The sequence below is a fragment of the Dermacentor albipictus genome, chromosome 5 (genome assembly GCF_038994185.2).
Source record: "Dermacentor albipictus isolate Rhodes 1998 colony chromosome 5, USDA_Dalb.pri_finalv2, whole genome shotgun sequence".
In the NCBI taxonomy this organism is placed as follows: Eukaryota; Metazoa; Arthropoda; class Arachnida; order Ixodida; family Ixodidae; genus Dermacentor; species Dermacentor albipictus.
The window spans coordinates 114,926,417-114,951,933 of NC_091825.1; the positions used below are offsets into that span (position 1 = coordinate 114,926,417).

General features: G+C 49.3%; 1 protein-coding gene across 4 annotated transcripts in view; it reads left to right on the forward strand.

Moving 5' to 3' along the window:
- LOC135920537 (solute carrier organic anion transporter family member 74D-like) overlaps positions 1 to 25,517 on the forward strand; it is a 225,658-nt gene that overhangs the window by 8,772 nt on the left and 191,369 nt on the right. The window lies entirely within an intron of this gene.

Below are 25,517 nucleotides of genomic sequence, written 5' to 3' on the forward strand. Positions count from 1 at the left end.
GCGTGTTTCGCCATCGTTTATTGCGATGACATTTGACGCCCCCCCCCCCCCCTCCACCTGCTGCGCGGTCTGACGGCAGACGTCATCTGCGACTGTAGAACACGGTCGCCTGCCGTGGCGCCCCCTTGAGAACCGGCGACAGTGCAGCCTCGATGAAACTGAAAAAAATAATAATAATAAAAGTGAAATAAGATGAATGCTGTATCTCAGAGTTGACTCATGCTATAAGAGCTACAATGTATAAAGACACACTCCACAATACAATTTCCAGACGGTATACCTTCGCGGGAAAATACATCTCCTTCTCTCTTCTCCCTGCACCGTCTCCTGCCATTGTCCCTGGCGTCTTGCAGAGAGAAGTTTCTGTCTACGAGAAACTGTACGTACTTTGTCGGAAATCTTGTGCTATGTGTTATCTATCTCTCGCCTCCCCATCTTGCATCCCCCCAGCCCGCTCCCTTGTGTAAGGGAGCGGGCTGACTGCTCTTAATGACTGCCCCATTCAATCCGTTACATGCTACCGTTATCTTGGCATTCATATAACTAACGATCTTTCTTGGAAGCAGCATGTACAGTATGTAATATCTAAAGCTAACCGCTCCTTAGGATATTTGAAGAGAAATTTTTCGCTTGCGCCAGTTTCATTAAAACGGCTGTTGTACACGACATACGTCCGCCCCCAATTAGAATATGCTTCATCCGTTTGGGATCCTCATCAGATCACATTAATTAACGACATTGAATCGGTGCAAAATCGCTCGGTACGTTTCATCTTAGCTAACTACCATCGCACTGCTAGTGTTACATTAATGAAGAGAACCCTTCAAATTCCATTATTATCTCTTCGAAGAAAAGAATCACGCATTTCCCTTTTTCATAAAATCTACTACCACAACGCATCTCTTCGCCCTCTTTGGATCCAACCTGCACCTTATTATTCGGCTCGTCGTGACCACTTACATAAAGTTAACGTACCCCGTCATAACACCGTTGCGTGCTCACAATCATTCCTTCCTAGGACTTCAGTCGACCGGAATAACCTACCAACATCATTAGTAAGCATCAGTGACCCCACTCGTTTTAAGAATGCACTAACCAACACAAAATAATGTATGGTAGCAAACGGCATGATTATGTACTTATCCGTCAACATTGTCTGCTTGTTAATGTGTATTCTTTGTGTATTTTCATGTTATGTAAGCCTCTGAGATTTGTTATGAATGTGTTGCTACTTTTTTCATATTGCTTTTGTTCGTTGGAAATTCCTTGAACTAATCCTGCATTTTTTAGTCTTCGAATGTATTCGCGCCCCTCCCCTCTGCAATGTACAATTATGTACCTTGAGGGTATCACAAATAAAAAAAAAAAAGGTAGCAAACCGGTTGAGCTAAACTGGTTAACCTCCCTGCCTTTCCTTCTCCACTTTTTCCTTCCTTCCTCCTTCCTTGGCACACACTTGCAAAGATGGGATTGTATTCAACAGCACCTCACTAGAACCTTTATTGGAGGCATCAGAAACTCTAATAAACCACAATATGATACCCTCGACCGTTTTCTTCGATTCTCCCTGGTTCTTATGCAGGGATGTTCGTGCATTTGGCAAAACTCACCGCATGCTTGCAAAAGTAATCAATGATAGGCATTTCGACAGAAACTGATGAGGGCACCAAAAACTCAATAGGAACGACAAAAGACAAAGGAACGCCAACCGTTTCCTGCCCTTCTCAATAGCTTCATGTACAGAAGTTTGAGAGAACTGTGCATATCTCTCTCTCTCTCTCTCTCTCTCACACACACACACACACACACACACACATGTATATATATATATATATATATATATATATATATATATATATATATATATATATATATATATATATATATATATATATATATATATATATATATGGTCATTTACACAGAAACTCGATTGAAGGGTTTTGGAGGCTTAAAACAGCATTTGCACTGTCTTTTGGAAGGGCCTAGGTAAAACCTCGGCTCCGGTTATAGCTAATCTCTCGTGTTAATGAAGAGAGGGGACTGCAATCCCGATTGATTTTTGTATTCCTATGGTACTCGCGCGTGAAAAGGAATAGAAAATTTGAGGACATTAGCTCTGCGGCATCCGAAACCCAGTGTACATAATACCTCATTCACGCAGTTACCATTCACGAGAAACTGCTGCGCGCGCGCTCGGCTGCGACGGAGAGCAATGACGTCACTTCCGGCGCAGTTAATCCAACGCCACCTAGGTAGTAGAAGGCCTTTTCACTCGGATCGATGACGTCACGTTAGCTGGCCCGTCTGCCACGGAATCTAACGGGGATGCTCCCAAGTAGGCAGCAGTGATTTTGACGCTTTCATCGCGCCAGCCTTGTCAATGGAAATTTCGGGTCAGGTAGCGTGACGTCATGGATCGGAGTAAACACGCAGGTCTTGCGCTATCTAGCTGGTGCTGTCAAATCTCACGCATCTCTATTTCTTCCCCCCGCTTGGCATGGGGTGGCGCTGGAGGAGTTTTCGGCGTGCAGGCGACCGGTCGACAGACGGATGAATCGGCTATAGCCGCATACAGCTTCGCTGTAAAAAGAACAGATCAAACTCTCCAAGTTGTGCCGCTCACAGATGGCCTCGCAACACGCACATCACCAAAGTTATGAACAATGATACTCTTTGTGCCTCGACAAGATTTTTGCAACTGGCAACAACGGCTAGCACTTGCACTCTTTACATTGTATAAGGAGCAGCGGGAGGAGCCTATATTTATATATGGTATATACGATGGAAATTGTTGCATAAGTTGGATGAGCACATCATGCGAATATGCACATGAACATGCACTTTATGCAACCGAAATCATATTCTCTGAACTTATTGGTCATGTCTATAAGCGCCATATGTTAACACAAGAAGCACACCGCTATGAAATAGACGCTTGTAATACGCAATTAGGTGAACGCGGAACAATTTCTTAGAAAGGCAGGAAGCTGAGCTAGTTAGTAGGGGTTCTCTACTCTACTCTCTTCTCTTCTGTACTCCTGTGTCCTGTCTGCACGCCTCTTCTTTTATGCATAATGAACAATTTCTATTGGCAGTAGATTTTGATAGAGGGACCAGGGTGGCAAGTGTAATGTCGTAGTTGTCTTTATTCAACTTACTAAGCAAGTTTATCATGATCATCTAATTTATCTCCACCGCAGGACTGAGGCCTCTCCCAGCGATCTCCAATTACCTCTATCTTGCCCCAGTTGGACTTGTCTTGTGCCTGCAAGTATCCTAATTTCATCAGATGGCAACATGGCAGCGCCCACGGGATACTTAAAGAAGGGAATTGCGCTAAAAAAGACACGGACGAGTAAGGACATGGACGGGCGCAAACTCGCGACTGATTTTATTCAGAAGGAACACAAATATATATACCTAGATTCTTATTGCCTAATCATTGCCTAAGCGCACATGCCAAGAACGTTTTTTCTTTCTTATACAAATTTATACTGGAATCGCTTACACAATCATCACCTGACTTATCAATGTAAAAAGCTTCTGCGATTTCACGTGCTACCTGGTTACGACTGCGCCTTAAGATTTTGGTTCTAGCCAGCAAAGGCTGGCATGCTTTATCAGGCGTAGCCAAAGGGCATGCGCCGCAATGTAAGGGCAAATTTGACCCTTTTTCGTTAACCATAGAGAGCTTGTGTTCCCTTAGTCGTTCATTTATACAACGGCCCGTCTGGCCAATGTAAACTTTTCCACATGTCAGGGGAATTTCATACACAACCCCGACCGAACACCTGACAAACTGGGTGGCGTGACGTTTGGTGCAGTCTCGCACGCAGTCCTCGCCGGAGACAATCCGGGGGCACAAAGAGGCCAACTTGCGCGGGGCAGAAAATACCACCGGCACACCGTAGCGATTGGCTACATTCTTCAGGTTGTGGGAGACCCTATGAATATAGGGGAGAACCGCCGGTCTGGTCTTCGGTTGACCGCCACCATCTTGAGGTGTTCTAGGATTCAAGCTTTGCAGAAGCTTCTCTGCCACAGCAGCCACGACGGAAACGGGAAAACCAGCCTTCTGCAACCTGCCAATCTGATTGTTGAGGCTGTCATTTACCAGGTGAACACATGATTTCTGCAGGGCTTCCTTCAGACACAGCATAACAATGGCGCGTTTTACCGTCTTAGAATGAGCGGACTCAAAAGGCAACAGGTCTTTCCGGGCTCGTGGTGAATACATCCAACACGTGTGATCTGGTGTTAAAGTGATGTTAATATCTAAAAACTGCAATCTATCCTGTTCAGGTAATTCGTGGGTGAAGGTTAGACCCCTCCCGTATCGTTTAAAGACAGATAAGGTCTCTTGCACGGTAACCGTGTGTGTCAAACCGGGTTGCTTCTTAAACATCACCAAATAATCGTCCACGTATCTAAAAACTTTAAGAACCATCTTGTCGTCCAAATAACACACCAGATCACGATCAATGCTGGCCAGGAAAATGTTAGCCAGTACCGGCGCCACACAAGACCCGATGCAAATGCCCTGACGTTGAACATGAAAATGGTTGTCGAAAGTTACAAAAGTGGACTCAAGATAAAATTCCAGTAGCTTCATGAAATTGTCCACGGTTAAGCCGCTAGTATTCTGAAAATCTACTACACCATTTTCGTCGATGCAAGACCTAACTGCACAAAATAGGTCATCATGCGGTATAGAAAAGAACAGGTTTTCTATGTCAAAAGAGACAGCGTAGCCTAAAGATGAGGAACCCTGTAGGAAAGAAACCACATCACCTGAATTCTTCACAACAAAAGGGTCTTGTATAACTAAATTCCTTAAACACTTTTGGAGAAAAGAGCTAATATCTCGTTGCCACGTATCCCTTTCACTCACAATACACCGGAACGGCTTGTCATCTTTGTGCGTCTTCACGGTAAAAAACAGTTCTAGGCTATTGCGCTTACAGTTGTTAATAGCTCTTGCAAGTCTATCTAAAGCCAAGTCCTTGCACAGTTCTATAGCTTGAGCCTTTACCTTGGAAGTCTTCAGGTTCTTGGTGACAAAGTTCCTTCCGACGGCCTCAACGGCTTTGTCATGAAACATCCCCTTTGGTAGCACGGCAAATCCTCCCTCCTTGTCCGCCTGTAGTAGCATCAGCTGATGTTCTTTGAAGAAAGAGACGACTTCTTCGGCGTCCCTTTTCACAGTTGACTGTCTTAGGCACGCAGACACTCGAGGCTTGGTGGCCGTTCGCAGCAGGCACTCGACCCCATCAAGAAGACACCTTTCACGGTCCTCTTCACCAGTTTTGCGCGCCACTTGTCGATTCAACGACAGCAACTCGTGCGCTGGCACATTAGGCTCCATGCTGAACTTAGGTCCTTTCTTTAGCACATCGGCTATCTTGGGTGGCAGTACCGTGTCGGCCAGCAGAGAAATCGCACAACCAAGACTTTTTTCTCTAGGCCTGCCTTTTGGAAGCCGCAGCAAAAGGCACCCCCACCAAAATTCGACCGCTTGGGAAGTCTGTCGCCGATAGGACTGTAACCTGGCTTCACCTATCCACTCGGAGTCTGTGCTATAGGCGAGCACTCGCAGCCAGTGATTTAAAAGTCTGATTTGGCGTCATAGCTCCGATCTCAAAATTTTGCAGAGGCGCTTTAAATGACCAACAGACGGTAACACGTGGCCAAAAAGAGCTGTGAATTCTATCGGTACTAAATTCTTCTTGAGGCAATAGCCGAAAAAACGGGCACGGCAGGTCGCAGACACAATGGAGCTGATCAAAGTAGGTATATTACAGTTTGACGGGGAAACACAAAAGAAAGGGCCCACTGCAGAAGAAACGTAATTCAGGAGAGCACGTTGTTGGGCGAGTCGGTTGAAGCTTTTTACATTGATAAGTCAGGTGATGATTGTGTAAGCGATTCCAGTATAAATTTGTATAAGAAAGAAAAAAACGTTCTTGGCATGTGCGCTTAGGCAATGATTAGGCAATAAGAATCTAGGTATATATATTTGTGTTCCTTCTGAATAAAATCAGTCGCGAGTTTGCGCCCGTCCATGTCCTTACTCGTCCGTGTCTTTTTTAGCGCAATTCCCTTCTTTAAGTATGTACGACCGACTCGCCCAACAACGTGCTCGCCCACGGGATAGCCGCGAAAAGGGTCAATAGTTCCCTGTCATCCTTGACTGCGCTTTCTATGCAAAATCATGGTTGTAGCATATCAATTGGTTCACAACACGTCAGGTTTGAATCCCCGCATCACGAGTAATCGTTCCTCGAAGGAAAGAGTTTTGTGGTTTCTCTCACGTCGCTCGTGACTGCATGGATGGTGGTGGTGCAGCAGCAGCAGCGGCGGCGGCGGCGGCCCGGCAGGTATACATATATGCGCCGTTGTCAGGTGGGAAGAGCACTTGGCACCCGGAGGTCCCAGAGCTTACGTGTGCTCATCAACCCAACATCATTCGGTACTTAGACCCCGGCGCTCCCCCTTCTACCCGGAATGACTGGGCCGGGAGCTTTGGTTCGGGCCAACGGTACTTCCCGGACGAGAAGGCTGCTGTTGTAAGGACATGGGAGTGGGATGGGGGCGATGAAAGATGGGGAAGGGGAAGAGAGAGAACACATAGCACAGCACACACACATCGTCCGTTAGAGTCCATCAATCTGGCGTGGTACGCGATATCACTGCCACAGCCGCTTGTCCAATCCTGTCTCTTTCAAAAACCGAAGTAGTCCCTTCGTCTCCTTCACCTGCGATGTCTTCTGTCGGCGGTATGTGAAAATGCAGCATAACTGAGCTACTGCACTCAGCTCACAAAAACAGCCACGTCGGTCTTGCAGGACACGAGCTCGACAGACGCTCGGTTTGCCTTAACGCGAAAGAAGAAGTCGAGGCATACAACCACGGAGACCACCACCACCAAAGCTATCCGCCGAGCAGAGCTCGCACGCGACAGACAGCGATCGCGCACCTGCCTGGCCTATCGCAGCGGCAGTCTGTGCAGCGCCTGTCGGTGCTTCCCGGCCTGGCATTTTCGAGGGCGCCGGCCCTCCTCCGGCGGCACGCGTACGTTGTTTGTAAACAAGCGTGCAACGACTCCATCCCCGCCCGCATGTTCGCGCGTTTTGCTGCCAGCTCTCTCCGCGTTGTTGCAGCCGCGTCTGCGGTAGTCGCAGGTGGGTGGTTAAAAAAAAAAAGAAAGAAAGAAGGGTTTGTGTAAGCGTTGTTGTTGTGATCGATGCGCGTCTTCCCCCCTCTCCCCCCGCGCGCTGAGCGGGGTCGAAGAAGAAGCCGTGCGTTGTTATGGTGCGAAGGACTATAAACGGGTCAGATCAACAATCGCGTTAGTCTGGGGGGTCCGGAGGGACGAGGCTGTGGCGACGACAAGAACGCAACAAAGAGGTGGGTCGGGAAGTGGGGGGTTCGCAGAGAATGTGGTTCGGGCTGCCTGAAGAATGGGGGTCTTGCCCCCACGATGGCGCGGTCTTTTGCCGCTTGTCGAAGCGTGTATGTGGCGTTCGGGGCGTAGGGAGAGGGAGAGGGGGGGGCAGAGGATAGGGTTGGTGTGAGGATTACCTTTGGCGAGTTTGGTTGCTCTTTTTTTTTTTCTTCTTCTCCTTGAGGACGGGTAGGAGTACGTGGGGTGGAAAGGGAGGTGTTGATTTGCGACAGCTAGCAGCGGTACGTACTTCCACAACAACAAAGAACCTCACTGTCGGCAGGTGAATTCCTCAGAGCTTTGTCAGCAGCTTTAAAAGTCGGTGCTTGTCGTATTCTCGTCGTCTTACATTCTGAAGCTCTCTTGACATACAACCTGAGTCGTCGCTGCCTTTTGGTTCTTCTCGTTATTTACTTTTCTTTTTGTTTAATGTGAAGGAAAGGGGAAAGCAACCGATTATTGGAATAGAGAAACCACGGCGACTGTAGCACTCGAAGATGGATTTGTGAGTTTCCAGACGCTTCGAGAGTTAGCGTGTAGCGATTGAGAGAAGTGTGCTGTGATGACTGCCAAATTCTTGACCGTCCTTGCTTTTTTCTTTTTTTTGCCTCACGTCCACGGTGAAACGTAGCTAAAGCTATGCGTCACGTCAGCCAGCCGTAAAGGAGAAGCACGAGAAGGGCTCCTTCATTGTCCGCGTCTGCGCTTCGCTCGACGGAAGTGAAGCTTCGCGGAAGGATTATCACTGCACAAGTAGGCGAGACGGGTGCCATTCTTCGGAGCATGCAGCACGCTTTCGACTTTCTCGCACGAGAGTTCGCATATAGTCTTCGCTGCACTGCGCGGTATTGGCTTTTCGACGCGTCAGGCGGCGCTCGTGGCATTGTAGGAGCACTTCCAGGAGACGTCCTCGTAAGTACCTCTACAGAACGTCTAAGCGAAGACGAAAAAAAAAGAAGTGCCGGTTTTGGACAATGGCAACGCATGTGGTTGGGGCCCCGATATTACTAGGTGCCAGCAGCGAGTGCTCACGCATTTCAGCGGGGAACATGGTGGCTGGCGGCCATTGAGCTTTCCGTGAATAGGTCATCCGCGAATTTTTCCCGGTCCGAGTTGAAAAAATGCAAGGATGAAGTTTTTTTCTTTTTTTTTGTCGTGCGCCCAAGGGAACACACTTTGGGCACACAGCAAACAAACAAGCAAATGTGCGTTTGTTCATCTCGGTCTGCGTCGCGCCCTCGTGTATCATTTATGGACTCAGTAAGACTTGTACTCGCTTTTTGTCTCTGTGTGCACCTAAATATCGTTATATAGGAATGCTGTAGCGTTGCTGCTGAATTTTCTTTACCGAAGTGTATACTTTCTGGTGAGATACAGTTGAATTCCATGTACCTTTTTTTCGTAAGGGATGTTCCATTGTAGCTAGAAGTATCTGCGAGCCTCGTTTATTCTTACGTTAGCTTACAGTACGTTTTGTTGTTGGTTCTATGTGAACAGCAATAGCCGTCACTATTATAGGGTGACTAGACCATTTCGTTTTATTTCAGTAAAAACAAGATAATTTAGCGATTTGTTTCTTAATGTAGTTTCTCTTTCTCGCCACATTTCCTCGTTTTTTATTCCTGTGACCGCGATTGGTCTGTACTCTTAGTGAAAAAATGCAAACCATAAACATTTTTCGGTTATAAAACTCGCTTGTCCTTACGAACTGTCACACGCCGCTCTTCGTATGGCATTCTGTTACTTTTAAGAATTGCAATAAATACTGCTGTTTTGAGGGTATTGACAATGTCTTTGAGATCAGTTTCTTACTAGTGTGGCCGAATACTGTTCGATGATGGTGTTCAAGTTTTAAATGTTTCATAGTCGCGCTTTTGCTCTGTACGAGTCTGCAGGTCAACCACCATAATGGGGTTCAGCAGCAAAACTGAAGAGAGGAAGCCAGGTAGTGACGACTTGCGCGTTTCCGCGTTACTCGTTCGATCGGTTTATTCGATGCCTCAAGCCTGCTACGCGTGGAGACTTGCCGAATTAGTTCGCTTCCCGTTGCCATCGGTTAGCGAGCTTCCGCGGTTAATTAAGGTAACAGAAGGCTTGAGGCTATCCGTAAACGTATTGTACAATTTACGGAATACCGGAACACCTCGAGGTGGGGGGGTGTTCCGTTACAGACACAGGTTTGCTCATCACGTAGTGTTGATGTAGCTCATCAACACTGGTGGCGCCGTCTCGTGACGTTGACGTCAACTGGAACGCATGAGCAATAACTGCAATGACCATGTTCTACCGATCAGCTGTGGCGAGGACGTTGGCTGGAGTAATAATCAGCTTACAGTAGAGTTTGTGTGTGTGTGTTTTTCTTGCGTGAACGTTGTCTCAAAAGAAAAATATTTTTTTTAGGCTTCGTATTTTAAGAAAGCGTCACAAGATGATGTTGCCAGCGCTCCTGCTGCCATAGATGCGTCTGGTTTTCAGGTATATTGCAAAGTGTAATACGAACAAGCTAAGCATCTCTTACGTCAGTGATCGCTCCTCATCGGCTTTGTGCCCTTCGGCTCTATTCAATACTTTTAACGCCATTCCGAGTTCTCTGTTCTAATTTTGTAGGTCTGAAACAGCAGAAATCTGCATATTTTTTTCTACTGCCACAGAGGGGTCGACACGCGTCGCGTAAGTACATTAAACAATATTTGCTAAATGTGAAACGTATAACGCTAAGACTTCAGAGGGCTTAAGCTGAACGACGCACCGCGAAGTTTCTTTCCCTGCATATGATAGTATCGTCGTGGACTACTTTGAACGGTACAGTTCGTCCACAACAATCCGCATATTGGAGAATACTGTGAGCCGCGTGCGAAGCCTTCAATCTCAGACTAGCCGTTTGTGATGATACCTTGGCGTGATCTTTCCCGTCGTTGAGATAAGTGTGGCGGTGTCCGACGCAGCTTCACCCGATTACGAGTCGTTGTACATATCGTTGAAGGCGAAGGCTTGCGCAACGACTTTTACTCGTGTTCTTTATACTCGTGGGTAGACTTGTACGCGCGCTTGGAAGCTTGTCCCGGGCCCCTTCGGTCGTTCGTGCGCGTATCGGACGCGGCGAGCTCTTTGACAGTTTCGTTGCGTCAGCGCATGTCGCTGCCTATTTGTGCGGTTATGTAATTTGTCACGAGGCGCTGGGATAATTCAATTTCAGTCGAAGGGGTGCCCCCCCAGGATGCAACGAGGCGAAAAGAAAGGACCGATCAAGAGCGTACAGAAGACCCATAACACCGCGCGTCCGTGTTCATTGTGAACATGAGAGATTCATACACCATGTGCAGCCGGAGCTGTCAATGATGGCTTAGACTTGCGCGCGCGCGGTCTCGGTTTCCTCTTGGCCGCCGCCGACGTCGTGTTCGGGTTGGGACCGCGTTACGTCACCGGCCGCGTCTCGCTGGGCGCCGCCGCGTCAACGCCTACAGCGCGGCCGAAGCAGAAGTGTGGTGTACGTGTTACCGGGGCGCAACAAAGTGATACCCTGAGTCGAGGGATATAGGCTCGCCTCGCCGCTGCCAGTCGCCCTCCCCCCTTTCGAAACGTCCTTGCGCGGCAATCCCCGTTCATCACTCGCAATTCGCCGCCATTTGAAGAAGGGGGTATTCGCTCGGTCCCCGGCGGCGCCCCTGCGCAGTCCGCCGCCGTGGCGTTCCAAAAGAACAGCTCGCGCACCGCCACCACCGGTTCGAAGCCTCAACTCTCCCCCCCCCCCCCCCTCCTTCCTTTCAATGTATCTCAGTGTATTTTTTTGCAGTGCTTCACGGCTTGATTCGCCAGACGTCGTCGGCTCTCTCCTCTCTCTCTATCTCTCTCTGCGGAATGTCGACTGTCTCACTGACTGCCCTGCCGTACTTGGCTGCTGCTTCTTCGACTTATTGCCGCTATTTATTTTTTTTTCTCGGTACTTTCTGTTTCTCTGTCCCTGGCCTCGCATTGTCGCCTTCGGATCGCTCGCGTTGCCTTCGGAGGCGGCCACGCGGGCCCCCCGTCCGTTTTATAACGAGGGAAGGCTGCGCGGCGGAGTCTTGGCTCGGCTGTCGTCGCGCGCGCCGAGGTCCTCCTATACACTGCCGTCTGCGGCCGGCGATCGGTTCAAGTGACCGCCACTTCGCAAAGCGCCGGGCGCAAGTCAGCGAACGTGAGTCGCCACACATTTCCGAGAAGCTGGGCCTCGCGGTTTTCCCTTCTCCTCCGCCGCCACCCAGCTGCTTTTCTGGCTCTCTGTTTCGTTGGCGCTCTCTACGCCGTTTCGCGACCGGTGGAGCGTGGGGTTGGGGGGTGGGGGGGGGGGGGGGGAGAGGTAGAGGCGCGCTCTGCGCCGGGAGTGAGGCCTGCGCCTCGCCTTGTGTGCGATGCTCCTTATTCTTCCCCCCTCCCCCCGCCTTTTCTTTTTTGTCTTCCGCAACCCGCATCGAAACACCGTTTGTCTCATCCCCCCCCCCTCCCTCCCCCTTTCGACGTCACCGCCGCGCCCCGACGTCGGTGCGGTTATAATACCGGGTAGCCGAGAGGAAGCCAGTCGTCGGGATCGTCGCCAGTTGCGGAGATTGCGGGCGCAGTGTGGCCACTGTAGCCGGCCATCTCTGGAACTGTTGCCACGTCGTAGACTTCGTACTGAACCAAAGGAGTCATACAGTAAGGAAGCGCATCCGTGGGAAGGCTCTCTTTGCTTAGACCGTCATCGACGATATACGTGTAGGATCCTCGGTGCTCGGATCTCTAGCGAACCGAATCGGCTTTCCTTGGCCCCAAGACGACGGCTGGCTTCGTCAACGAACGTCGTCTACCGAGCCCGCAGCTATCTGCTTCCAGAGGCAAGCCGAGCGTTGAGTTTATCAGACTTGATAGTTGAAACACATGTGCATTGGTACGCGGGCTCCAGTTGGAGCATATACTATTTCTTTTTTTCAAGGCTCTTATTTTAGCTCTGCAAATACGAAACTTGAGGACTACGAAGACAAGGACGAATGAGGACGGACGAAAAAAATCTGTCCGGATTGTATCTTTGTCCCCGTATAGACATCAAGTTCCGTCTTTGCAGCGCTGGAAGAGCCTTGATATATAGTTGATAAGACGCATCTCACCGACACCCACGCTGTATATGGATGTGTTACTTCATTTCCCGTTTACCGTATTTCTTTTTTGCCCCAGGAACCGTTAGTTGTGACCTGCGTGGCAGTGTAAGGTCTCGTCCTTAATTAGCTGTCATGCCCCGCAGTTTCGTATCTCCGCCACATTCTGCATACAGAACAGCGCTGGCTGCGAACTGTGTAGAGTCTTAGTCTGGACCGTTTCTGCAGCGATATGTAGAAGCAGAGGTGTGCGAATAGTGATACATTCTGAGGCTGAGTCGAATACTAATCGAATAGTGCCTGAAGCGAATCGAATAGTTCTCGAATAATGAATGCAGCCGTTATTAAAGAAAACTGTGCTCAGACCCCAGTATTCTTAAGGTTATGTAGTTTCTCTCATTACGTAGTATGGTCTGAAGCGTTGTTTATTAAAAGCACAAGTGAAGCATTAAGATCAAGCAAGTAGTTTATTCGTCTGCACGGGACTCTTCAAAGAGTGCGATTGATCGCTGTGTAGCCTGTAAAGTATGGCTGCCTTAGTGGCATAAAGCCTGCTCCACTACGCAAGCTCTCATGTTTTATGGCTACATATTATGCCTGCGGGGGTGAACACTTACCGTACATTTGCTCCAGTTTTATTGTTTGTTACGGTGCAGTCGACGTTTTAAAATATGAGAAAAGCATTCGAAAAAAAAAGATATTTGCATTTACGAATAGTGACTACAGGGCGCTATTCGGTTAGTTATTCGCAAGTTTCGAATATTGGCACACACCCGTAGTACAGAAGCAAAATGTAATGGTTCGTGCAGCTGAAAGCGTGCGCTGCTAGCCGCAGCATTCAGCGGAATTGCCAGTCGCGCTAACAGGGATTGGGAATGTAAATTTCACTCTAGTCGCGAAACTTACCTCGTGACGGCCCTTCTATACCCTTTACGACCAAAGGGATATTGACGTCATGATCGAGTCTCTGTCAGTTAATTGTGAGGCGTTTACACGAGTCTGTGTGGCCGTATAGTACCTGCCTCTTGTGTGAGCACGTGATTTATTTATTTATTGGTCTTATCAGTGGACCGCGCGTACAAAATATGGGGTCCGACGTTGCGTTTATATATGTGTGCCCGCGTTTCACTCTTCCTTCTTTTTTTCTTTTTACTGTGGCGCCACGCCCAAGATTGTTTTGCAATAGGGACGGCGCTGTAATTAAACATAACGTGATTGCGAAACGAATGCACTTTGGTTGCACTGGGGGTTCACCTATGTACGGCGACATTGTTTGCTTGTATATCCACATCCACAATTAAGGGGAATTGCTTGCCGTTCTATCTATCATCTATCTATCTATCTATCTATCTATCTATCTATCTATCTATCTATCTATCTATCTATCTATCTATCTATCTATCTATCTATCTATCTATCTATCTATCTATCTATCTATCTATCTATCTATCTATCTATCTATCTATCGAATATATATATATATATATATATATATATATATATATATATATATATATATATATATATATATATATATATATATATATATATATATATATATATGGTTCTCGGTTGTTGCGGCGATTCCGCGACGTTGCTTATTGCCTTATATCGAAGGAAGGTACTTGTAGTATCCGGGATGCTCCGTTTCACGTGCGCGTACCTTCCGATGCGATTTCGGCGAATTTTCTCGCTCGAAGAAGAATCGCACCGGGATTGGGGACAAAGCTGCAGCCGTTCAAAGCATACAGCTTATTCATTGCATCGAAAGTCGCCGGAACTTTCGCGTAATTCGACTAGACCGACGTAACGCGCTGCTCTTTTTGTCACGCTCTATATAACTTTATATGTATAGGTGCTTTCGAGGAGAGATAACGGCGCGTACATTGCCTCCTTACAACTGATTTCGCTGTAACGTTTTTTTCAAGTTTGCCGTATATATACTGTTTAAGTGGATATTCAATTGGCGACGAGCGAAGTTCATATTGCAATCACTCAGTTCAGCCCTTGGGCGCAGCCGGGCAGCCACCATTGAGGGTATGAGCCATTGTTCATTGCTGCGCGTCTCATATGTGGGTCTATTCTCTTTTAAGTTTGCTATGTTTGTTATTAAGTTGCTTCTATTTTTATGCGTTGCATATTGCAATCACTCAGTTCAGCCCTTGGGCGCGGCCGGGCAGCCACCGTTGACCTTTAGCGCAACCACGTGACGTGACGTCACGACAGCCGGAGGAAAAGCTGGGCCCGAACTCGCGCAATATGCAACGCATTCTTGGCTTAACCGAGCTAAGCATGGCCATTTTTTTGAAATAGCGCGAAGTTTCGAAACGGCGACGATAATCGAGCGACGTTGTGCCGCCAAGGACGCGACCGCGCGAACCCGGTTCAGCGCCCCGCGGTTTCGTATTCATAACTAGCAAATAATTACGGCTGAATTCGCTTCGTGATTGGGCGAGTCGTACGCGGCACGGAAAATGGCGCTGGCATATATATGTGCAGCATTATAACTTATGCGCGCTTCGTATAACTGTACTGTATACTCGTGATCGACGCCGCAAGCCATACGAAACGGGCAATTACCGCGCACTGCGGGATGGCTGCTAAACTGGCATGAATATATACGCCGTGCTCTCTACGGTTACGCGTGAACGAAGGAAGGCGGCTGTAATAGCCGTGTAACACTGCGGGGCCCTCTGGGCAAGGCAAATTGCACGGATTGCACGGCGCACTGTGATGTATAAGTGAGGTCGGGTTTGTACATTCGCGTACAGCACGCTCGTGCGCGAGGATGTTCGCCCGACGAATTTCTTTACCCAATTCTTTGTATCTGCGCCCACAAATGGCCGCGGCTAATATCGCGCGCGCCACCGCAAAGCACGCATCCGTGGAGAGATGATTCGATTGCACGCATGCGTGGTGTCGGCACTTATTTGCATGCGCGGCTGCAGCTGGGTTCCCACAGTCGTTTTCCATACCGCGTGCTCGCGCAGTCGGCGATGTATCTGGGTTGCAGCGTGTGTATACGGGTCGACGAGCAACGTTTTTCTCTTCCCGCCTGCCCGCGATCGTTACCATTTCTTGCGCGCGCCGGTGTTGAGGGGAAGGGTGGCGGCAGAGGGAAACGAGTACAAACACCTGCAACAGAAGAAAGTACGAAAGTGCTTGATGATAGATAGATAGATAGATAGATAGATAGATAGATAGATAGATAGATAGATAGATAGATAGATAGATAGATAGATAGATAGATAGATAGTGTGTGTGTGTGTGTGTGTGTGTGTGTGTGTGTGTGTGTGTGTTTCGCCAGACGTCAAAACGATCTGTTTTCTTACTTTAGATGGCTTCAAATTTCGAATGCGCATTCGTTGTAGCTGAGAGACGAATAGATCCGGTATGCGCTCTTTAACGAACTTCGTCCGTCATCACCTCGTGTACAATATCTCAACGCAATCAGGTCGAGTATGTATATATACGGACTCAATGCTGTCATCTCTCCTGTGGAATATTGTGTAGCTGTTCCTCAATTATGACAGCTGACCTCCTTTTCTTTCCTTGAGATCGCGTATGAATTCAGATTCACCCCTATTTTGAACGAACACGCTCCTTATAAAGCGGGCACCGGGCTCAGCATATATATATATATATATATATATATATATATATATATATATATATATATATATATATATATATATATATATATATTGCGGGGCCTGCGTGGAGACCTGGAGAGTTAATGGTCTTGGAAAGAGACGAAGCCAGCTGTGCTTGCTCCGTCCTTTTTCCTTTCCTTTCCTTTTCGGTTGAAAGCCCTTTTGGAAGAGAAACGAAAAAAAAAAAACCGCTCGTGAGTGGCTAGGTCAGCGCACGATTTGACAATAGTAGTAATTCTAGCCTTGATGAGAGAGAGAGAGAAGGATTAAAGAAAAGCAGGACTCTGATCCCGTTTGGCTTCCGTGCGCTGAGGAATGGTAAGGGGGAGAGAAACATGATAAGGAGCAGGACAGATGTCATGTATATATAGGCTGCGTAGACGCAGGCGCAACTGCATACGTTCACTCCTGCATCAGAAGCTGTTTCGATTCGCTGTTACACCTATAGAACAGTCCGACGGCTTGCGCGATCAAAGAATCTTGACCCGCCGTGGTTGCTCAGTGGCTATGGTGTTTGGCTGCTGAGCACGAGGTCGCGGGATCAAATCCCGGCCACGGCGGCCGCATTTCGATGGGGGCGAAATGCGAATATACCCGTGTGCTTATATGTAGGTGCACGTTAAAGAACCCCTGGTGGTCAAAATTTCTGGAGTCCTCCACTACGGCGTGTGTCATAATCAGAAAGTGGTTTTGGCACGTAAAACCGCATAATTATTATTATTATCAAAGAATCTTGTTGAATGTATATTATCGACCGATGTGCAGACACAGCTCCCAGGCGTGTCATCCACGAAACGGGATTCAGTGGCCGCGTTCCACCCACCACACTCCAGCAAGCTCTTCCCCAGCTCTCTCCCCTTCCCCAAACCATCCCACAGGCGCGGCGTATCTCAGGATATTGTGCGCAGGTTTCCCCCTGTTGCTAATATCACCAGGCTGTTTGCTCTACAGTATGGTGCCAGTCGTAGCAGCGGTATAGTGCATCCCCCCCCCCTGCCCCTCTCCCGGGACAGTTTGAAAGGGAGCGCCCAATTCCCTTTCAAGAAACGTATTATGCAATGCTAACACGTCCGGTTCTAGTTCAAGTGTACGGTCCGAGTACGAGTATAATAACCTGTGCCTAAAACCAAATTGGTGTTCCCTCTCAAGACTGTGCGTGAGGAACAGTGGGCGGGGAGAGTCGGATAGCGTGGCGCAGCAGGAAAAACTCTCTCACGAAATCGCCGGTCTATTCGGTAATGCGCCCACCGCGGGAAGGGGTAATCAGGCAGCACCCCCCCTCTTTTCCTCTGGGAGCCGGAGCTCGCGACGCTGCCGAGCTGCAGATGCCTTCTTTCGTGCGACACGCCACGCGATCTGCCCTTCTCCTCGTCCGCTTGCGCCATCCTCGCTGCCGCTGTAGTCGTCGCCTGGGTGGCATCGCACTCCCGAACGCGAAAGGGGGGAGCTCGTAGTCGGCAGCCGCCACCGCCGCCGCTCCGCTAATGAGCTCATCGCGAGGCCCCGCCGCTGGGGACTCGTTTTCGGCGCTTTGCTGCTCGCTGTGTACGCTAGACCGGCGTCCGCCTTGCCTCGCCGCCTCCTCCTTCACGCTTGGCGCGCGCCGGCGACGTTCTTTTTTTATTTTTCTTCTTATCCCTGCGCTCGCACATCCGTATGCGCGTACAGTCGTGTACGCAAAGAGGCTCTTCTTTTGTGTACCAGGGATTGGTGGCTACAGCCCATCTCCTTGTTAAACAAAGCGCGCAGCGTCGTAGAACTCGCGTTCCCAACGGAGGGAGTTTCCCTTGTCGCCGCGGCCATGATGCACGATGGTGGAGTGGAAAGGTTTGCGGAACGCGGCGTTCGGACGCCAGAGATCGTCTGCAGCCATGCAGGAGTGGCCTCAAACTTACGAAGTTCTTGCGCGTGGCCGGCGCTTGCGTCGCAACTGTTCAATTTACTTCCGCGAGCTTCTTAAGCACTACGTTCCATACATAAGCACGCAAGGGTGCGAAGGCTCAAGGAACTCTTCTCACTGATTGTATTCGCGATAAAAAAAAAAAAGCCAAATAAGTGAAAAAAAATAGTGCGTCACATGTATGAAATATATGTATGCGTCATGCAATTCGACGTATCATCTTAACGTACTTTTATGTAGAGCATTATGACGCAATCATTTTGGGGAAAGTGTAGAAGATAACCTATTAACCATCGAGCGAGCGGAGTGCCAATTCTTTGGGATCGCAGCGCGCTCCGCACCGAGACATAGTGCGCCGCATACTGGAAGCACAAAGGCGCCAGAATAATTGGTGATTTACCGAAAAGAATTACGTCACGCGCAAAAAACGGTGCATACGTGACGTGACGTAACGTCCATGCTCAAGTTGTAGTTACAATATGAAAGAGTTGTTCCGGGCAGAAGGCGCCGCAGGTCAGAAACAACCGCACTGCGCGATAGCCGCGGAGTGAGACTTCTGTGACCGCACTACTTTCGTAGCCTACGCAGCATCTTCTGCTCAGAAGTGTGAAAGGGAGCGCAGGCTGCCGTTCGTCTTTTCTCGGGGCGCCCGCATCGTGCAAACTTCTGATGCCTATTCTGTGTATATTTGCGACAAGTGTGAGTGAATCCGATTTGGGATGGGGGGTGGGCTGACGTCATACCTAAAGCTCGCGCAATGCTGCACGCTATTAGAGAGAGGCGCAGCATAGAACGTGTATGCAGCGGGGCGTGCTTGTGTCTGTGAAAGAGAGAGAAAGAGAGAGGGGAGAGAGTTGCATCGCGGTGGCGTCCTGCATCGTTGCCTAATGGGATTGTTAACTTTCGCCGGCTTTCCCGCTGCGTCACATTGAGCTCGGCAGAAAACGACCCTCGGGGCGATCATTCCTTACGCGAACTGCTATAGCCCGCTCTCCGAGGGGGTCCAACTGGCACGGTTCCATTCCAACGCAGAGTCTCCGAGACGGTATGGCCTTTTCGTGGTTAACTTGTTGTATGTGCATATACAGGCGCGACAATGACAATGATGTTTATTTTCGCATCACTACAGCGCAATGATAGGAAGGGGCGTGTGGAAAAATGCTGTCATTTCGACAGCTTGACAGAACCGCAGGTTCCCCCATCGCATTGGCGATTACGGCAATGACAAACACAATCAGCCTATAACTTTTGAGAAATTATACCCTGCACAGGGGGGGAGGGGGGGAGGGGGTAAGGGGATGGAGAGAGAAATACATAGAGCACATAGAGAAAGCTTCATACTGTGGCTAAAGCCATGACGCACAAATGCTGGTCTTCTCCCAACCTCCCGAAGTGTCATCTTCATAGGCTGGATCCATCCTTAAAGCTACAAGTGCCACGAAACATTTCCCGCTCTGAGGCGACAGTGTTGTGCCGCCCCTGGCTCGGGGTGGCATTTACGAAGGCCCACTCGTTCCGCATGGGAATGGGGGATACGCCTATGTGCGACTCTTGCAGAACCACAGAAACGATCGAACACATCCTATGTGTCGGTCCCCAGTACATGGAGCGTGAAGTTCTCCGGACAGCACTGAGCCAGCTGGACTCTACACCATTTTCCGTAATGAAGATCCTTGGACCCTGGCCGTACGTGTCGATGGCACAGAAAGCCACAAAAGCGCTCTTGAAATACAAGTCGACATCTCTTGGGAACCGTGTGTAGACTCGGTGCGAACCTTCCACTGTGCGGGAAACTAACTTTCCGAAACCGCACAGTACCTTATGAGATACGTCGTGCTGGAAAGATCCGAATTAATTTCGACCACTGAGGGTTCAGTTGACGTCAAAAATCAAATGACTGTATATAATCGTTTTCGAATTCGACTCCGATCGAAATTCGGCCACCGTTGCTGCGAATCGAACCTGCGACCTCGGCGTTCAGCAACGCTGCGCCGTTAGCCATTGGGCGTGGCGGAGTTCGTATGCAGCACTGCCGAAGGTGCGAGGCGTACGCAGGCAATATTCTTGCGCTGCAGAATGTAGTTCCGAGCGCAACTGTCTGATTATTGGTGGCATTAAGGAGTTTTGTTTTTGCTTGGCACTTGATACGTTACAGCGACACGTATCGTCTTAGGACATTTGCGCATGCGCCTCGGAAGCCGTGAAATGCTGTGGCGGTGAGCAGACGACACGCCGCGGATGAACACATATCGATTGGGGGGGGGGGGGCATTCGATTTTCCTATTGGATAGGGACTCCTGCAGGTCCTACAGTGCTACAAACAGCTTGTGAGGTATGTAAAGTACTCTCCATGGGTGTGAGAACTCCCTCATAAAGCATCGCTGTCTTTTATGTATGACTTTAGCACTGATTTACATACATCTGCAAGGCTCTCTCTCTCTCTCTCACACAAGCACACAAACACACACACACACACACACACACGCACTTCTTTATTTCTTCGGGCGTTGTTGGTGGCATCTTTGTTCGCCTGCCTTCGCATACGCATACATTTATAGCATTCGCGGAGAAAGTTCGCAGCGTTCAAGGTTTCGGTTCGCTGACTGAGTAATGACGAAAGCGTGTGTGTGCGTGTGTGCGTGTGCGCACACGCCGCCCGGCCCGCCGGGCCCCCTCTCTGCTTCGTGCGACGCCACCAGCGCCGCCTAGCGATGGCCATCAGCTTTTTCGAGCGCGCCACAGAAACGCATTCTTCTCCGTCAAGTCTGGAGAAAGTGCAGACAAAAGATTAATGCTCGCTCTTGCGCCGCTTTTCCTTTCTGCCTGTTGACTTTCTTTTCTTTTTTTTTTCTTCTACGCATCGTTCGCGGCGCGGCGCTAATTGTCCTGTGTGTGCAGACGGCGTATACGCAACCGAAGGAGATCGTTAAGGACGTCCAGCTCCTCCGGGAGGGCCTTTACCTCGCGTTCACGGTGTCTGTATTTTGCTCCTCTCGTGCTATAGTCTGCAAAGGAAAACGATGATAGAAGAAGATGATTAAGAAACGAAAGAAAGCAGCGAGGGTTGTCGGACGAGGACATGGGATTTTATGACTTTCGGTATAAGTGTTCGAAATTTCGCACCGTGCGCCCTCCCATGCCCCCCCCCCCCACCTTCCCCCCACTCGCTCTCCCGCTCTGCCTTGAGAGGGAGAGAGAGAGAGAGAGAGCTGCTATTTTTAATGGAAGCTGGATATGCTTGCTTGGCTGACGCCCTGCGAGAAACACACACACACACACAAACACACGCGCGCACGCGCGCGCACTCCATCTCCACCACCATCAACAACGGGTTGATAAAGCCTCGGCAAAGACTGTGTTGTCATCATCAGCCCATATTCATGTCCACTTCAGGGCGAAGAGCTCTCCCACCGTTCTCCAATTACCTCTGTCTCGTCGGTGGTTTGTTACGAGTTACAGAATGGCTGCCAGGAGAAGGGAACTGCGCAGTGTTGCGTACTCCAGGGTAGCGGATTGTACTGCTGCCGAGAAGTAGCGGCGCCTGCCTGTCGAAGCACGACCGACGTTACTCATTGGGTAGCGTGGCGTTGTCGGCGGGCTGCAGGCATCCGGCCGGTAGACCATGGCGACCAAGCAAGGGCGAGACGATTTCTAGTGCGAAACGTGCACGGTTTATTCAAAGGTAGATGAAAGAAAATGAGAAGAGCATGAAGTGATCAAAAGTACATTTCGGAGCTCCTTAAATAGGCACTCTACAATCGTGGGCGGGTTCTTGCTTCCGTCGACGTCACGTGACCGGCACAGAAAGAGGGCCCCTCCACCTCTGGTTATACTGAGTCTGCTGCAGAGAGGAGGTCGTCACGCCTCCTTGAATTGTAGACGCCTGCCGGTCTCTTATGCGCTTTGCGGGTTCGTGGAAGTTATCCTCTGGGTCCAATTCGAGAAAAGGGTCTCTCTAAACTCGCACACCCACACACACATACACAGACAAAAGAGGCCGGTACACTGCGGGGCTTCCGGCAGACATGTAGACACTCGAAACGGTCATGGCGAATTTGAAAGTCAGGCTTCATTTCGATGAGGCCTGGTGAAAGAAGGTCGGGTGAGAGAAAGTTCTTTCTGCACGCGGAGCGGGACGCTAACAATAGCAAGCGAAGTCACGCCCCATTTCGACGAGGCAGGGTGAGATGGTCGGTTGAATTGCCTTTCAACACGTGGCGCCAGAAGCCAACCCTAACAGCAAATTTGTAAATTTGCGGGAATAAGAATGGAATTGTAAAGTAGTCCATTGGCCATACCAGAACCAGAGTAACATAACGATTGCTCTCTCTCTCTCTCTCTCTCTCTTTCGTACTTCTTCAATGCTCTTAGCTGTGCTGCGCCTGCGTTATCGCAACGATCGGCTGGTTGGTTACTGTGGATGATAAAATAAGGAATGGAATAGAGCGAAGTGAATTGCTACATTATACCGGTCAACAGCTCGTATTTTGAAAACTTTTCATATCTAAGTTGATTTAGTGATCGACTGCCGGGGTTATGAGTGGAGCGTGGGTGAGGTGGATGGCTCCCTTTATAGAAACGCAGGGATTACGAGGGAAGCCGTAAATAATGGACTCCTTATTTATTTTCACCACCTGGGGTTCTTGGAGAAGCTCGGTGTACGAATCTTGTAAAAAGGGGGTATTGCCCTATAAACACACGGACAACAGAAGTTGAAGTGGAACTGTTCTGTTGTCCGTGTCCCTATGGCGCAATACCCCACTTTTTGCAAGATGAACGTCCACCAACTAGCCCAACTTGCAGCTCTAATCGGTATATGCGAACGTTCTTTGCAATATGGGCCGGTAAAATGTAGCGATTCCTTTCATTTTCATTTCGTTTCATTTTATTTGGGCCCATTTACAAGCAAACGGAGGGGGCCACGATAAAATTTGCTTATTGACAGCTTGAGTGGTCCCTGGCCCCCTTTACATATTGGCAGACCGGTGACAAAGAGCACTTTCAGAAATGATTCGCTCGATTCTACTCCTTCCTCCTTCCTTGTGAGCCCCGCACACGACCTGCCCATTCTAGTGATGACGTATAGGAAGGCTCGAGTGCGGCCCGGACCACTGATGAAGCGCGAAAAGGAACGAAATTAGAATAGAACCGTTACGTTATTCCGGCCCTGCCCACGTCGGATTGCGGCCGCAGCGGTCGGGATCCGAACCCGCGCCCTCGTTGACATCACTGATGCTTATCGCTGCAGATCTTCTTAACCCTGTAATGCTGAGACACAGTTCCACATGAATAAAAAAATTGAACAGCTTCTTCACCTCTGTTTCTCATCTCGGTGAGTAATTGTTATACAAAGCAGTGTTGTGTTGGTTAAACACTTAATTAGTATATGATAATGAGTAATTGAGTTGCTGCGCGAAGCTAAACTCGCTCCAGCGTATCAGAAACGCTACTCTGGGGCATATGCGTTACGTTTCCCGGGCCTGAATCAGAATTTTGAGCTGTCAGACCCAGCGTAGCATCATGTGATCACCTGCCGTGGTTGCTCAGTGGCTATGGTGTTGGGCTGCTGAGCGCGAGGTCGCGGGATTGAATCCCGATCGCGGCGGCCGCGTTTCGATGGGGGCGAAATGCGAAGACGCCCGTGTACTTAGATTTAAGCCCACGTTAAAGAACCCCAGGTGGTCGAAATTTCCGGAACCCTCCACTATACGGCGAGCCTCATAATCGGAAAGTGGTTTTGGCACGTAAAACCCCGTAATTTAAGCTTAATCAGGTGATCCGTTGGACGGTACATTACGGGGTTAAGTGCGTGCCCTCCGCGATCGGCCCATCGTCACTTCGACCGTTCCGTTATCGCACCGGCCGACGAGGAAGATCTCTTCAACGAAATTGTGAATGCAGGCCGCGGTGCCGCTCTGCTGCATCCTTGCCCGCAGGAAACACAGCTCGGAGAAAGGCTGTTGGCATTCCGAACGTATAGCGCGTTCATTGAGAAGGAATGCGAACGAGAACTGCTTCTGCACGTCCCTTCTGTTGAAAGCTCAAGAAAGTTTGACGTCATCGGTTGGTGGAAATTCTTCCGAGTTCGTGAGTTGCCCGGTGGGTCGCAGTACGCGGGGTCCTGGGCGTTTTGTCCTTTTTCTGCGTTATGACTCCGTACTTATATTGCATCTCGCTAGTCGTTTGCATCGTACTACCGAAGAAAATGCGAGGCGTACGCAGTTAATATATTTTCGCAGGGGATTATATAGTTTCGGGCCTAACGGTCTGTTTATTGGTGTGGCATTTGGGAGTTTTATGTTTGTTTGTTGCACGATACGTTACAGCGATACGCGACATGTTACAGTGATACAGGACGATACGCGACCAACGGGACGTGACTGACGAAGCGCTGTGAGGCTGAGACAGGGCTTCGTCGCTTCGTCTGTCTCAGTTACATCCACTTTTTCGACGCTGTTAACTCGTGGCCTTTCAGGGCTTTCTTTTTTTTTTCCTTTTTATCTCGAATCCTCACAGTATCTCGTTTATCCTCATTCTTAGCGAAGCTGTCATCGCCTCTTCCCTCCATTTTATCCCCTTTCCTTTACTCCATGTGTAGGGTGACAAACCGCGACGCTCGTCTGGTTGACCTGACCGCGCTGCTTTATAATTACTATTCCTAATGTGAAATCAATTATCACAAACTTTCCCTCCTGGTCAACCTCACTGAAAAAAGCTTCGCGTCTTTCAGATAAGGTCCCGACAGTACGTTGCATCTAGGGCCTCTGTCTCCCCATCTTGCCGACTGGCATGTGCACCGGCAAATTTCTCCGCTTTCAAATGAATAACTCTCTCTCTCTCTCTCGCTCTCTCTGCTGATTTATTTCGGTGTGCAAACAAGTTAAATTTAGGAACTCTTTGTTGCAAGCCCATTCGCGGCCCCTTTATATAAAGGCCTTCTATTTGCCACATCGGATGTGTGCATTTTCTTTATTTCTTATTTTCTTTTTAACCGCGCGTCCTGCCCCTGAGAAGAAAACGTAACCCTCCCCGAAACTAACTTTCGCTAGGCGAATTGTTGTTTTCCGCTGGCAGGAAAGGGAAGGAAAAGTAGGTAAGGGTATGACGATTCGGGCAAAGAAAGAACGAGCGAAGCAAGTTGAAGAAACAAATATACTGTATACGTTCTTCGCTGAAAGTTCTCTCCTCGCGACCGCAGAGGTCAAGGACGATGGCGAAGACGGACGCCGAGCAGCGAGCAGAAAAGCCACGCTATCGCTAGAGCGAATGGAGGGGGTAGGGAGGGGGTGGGGGAGGCGCAATATCAGCGGGAGCAAGCGTCAGCAGCACACAGAGAGAGAGAAAGTGAGAGGGCAGTGGCGGCGTCAGACGCATGTTGAGCGTGGAGGGTGGGGGAGGGGGGGGGG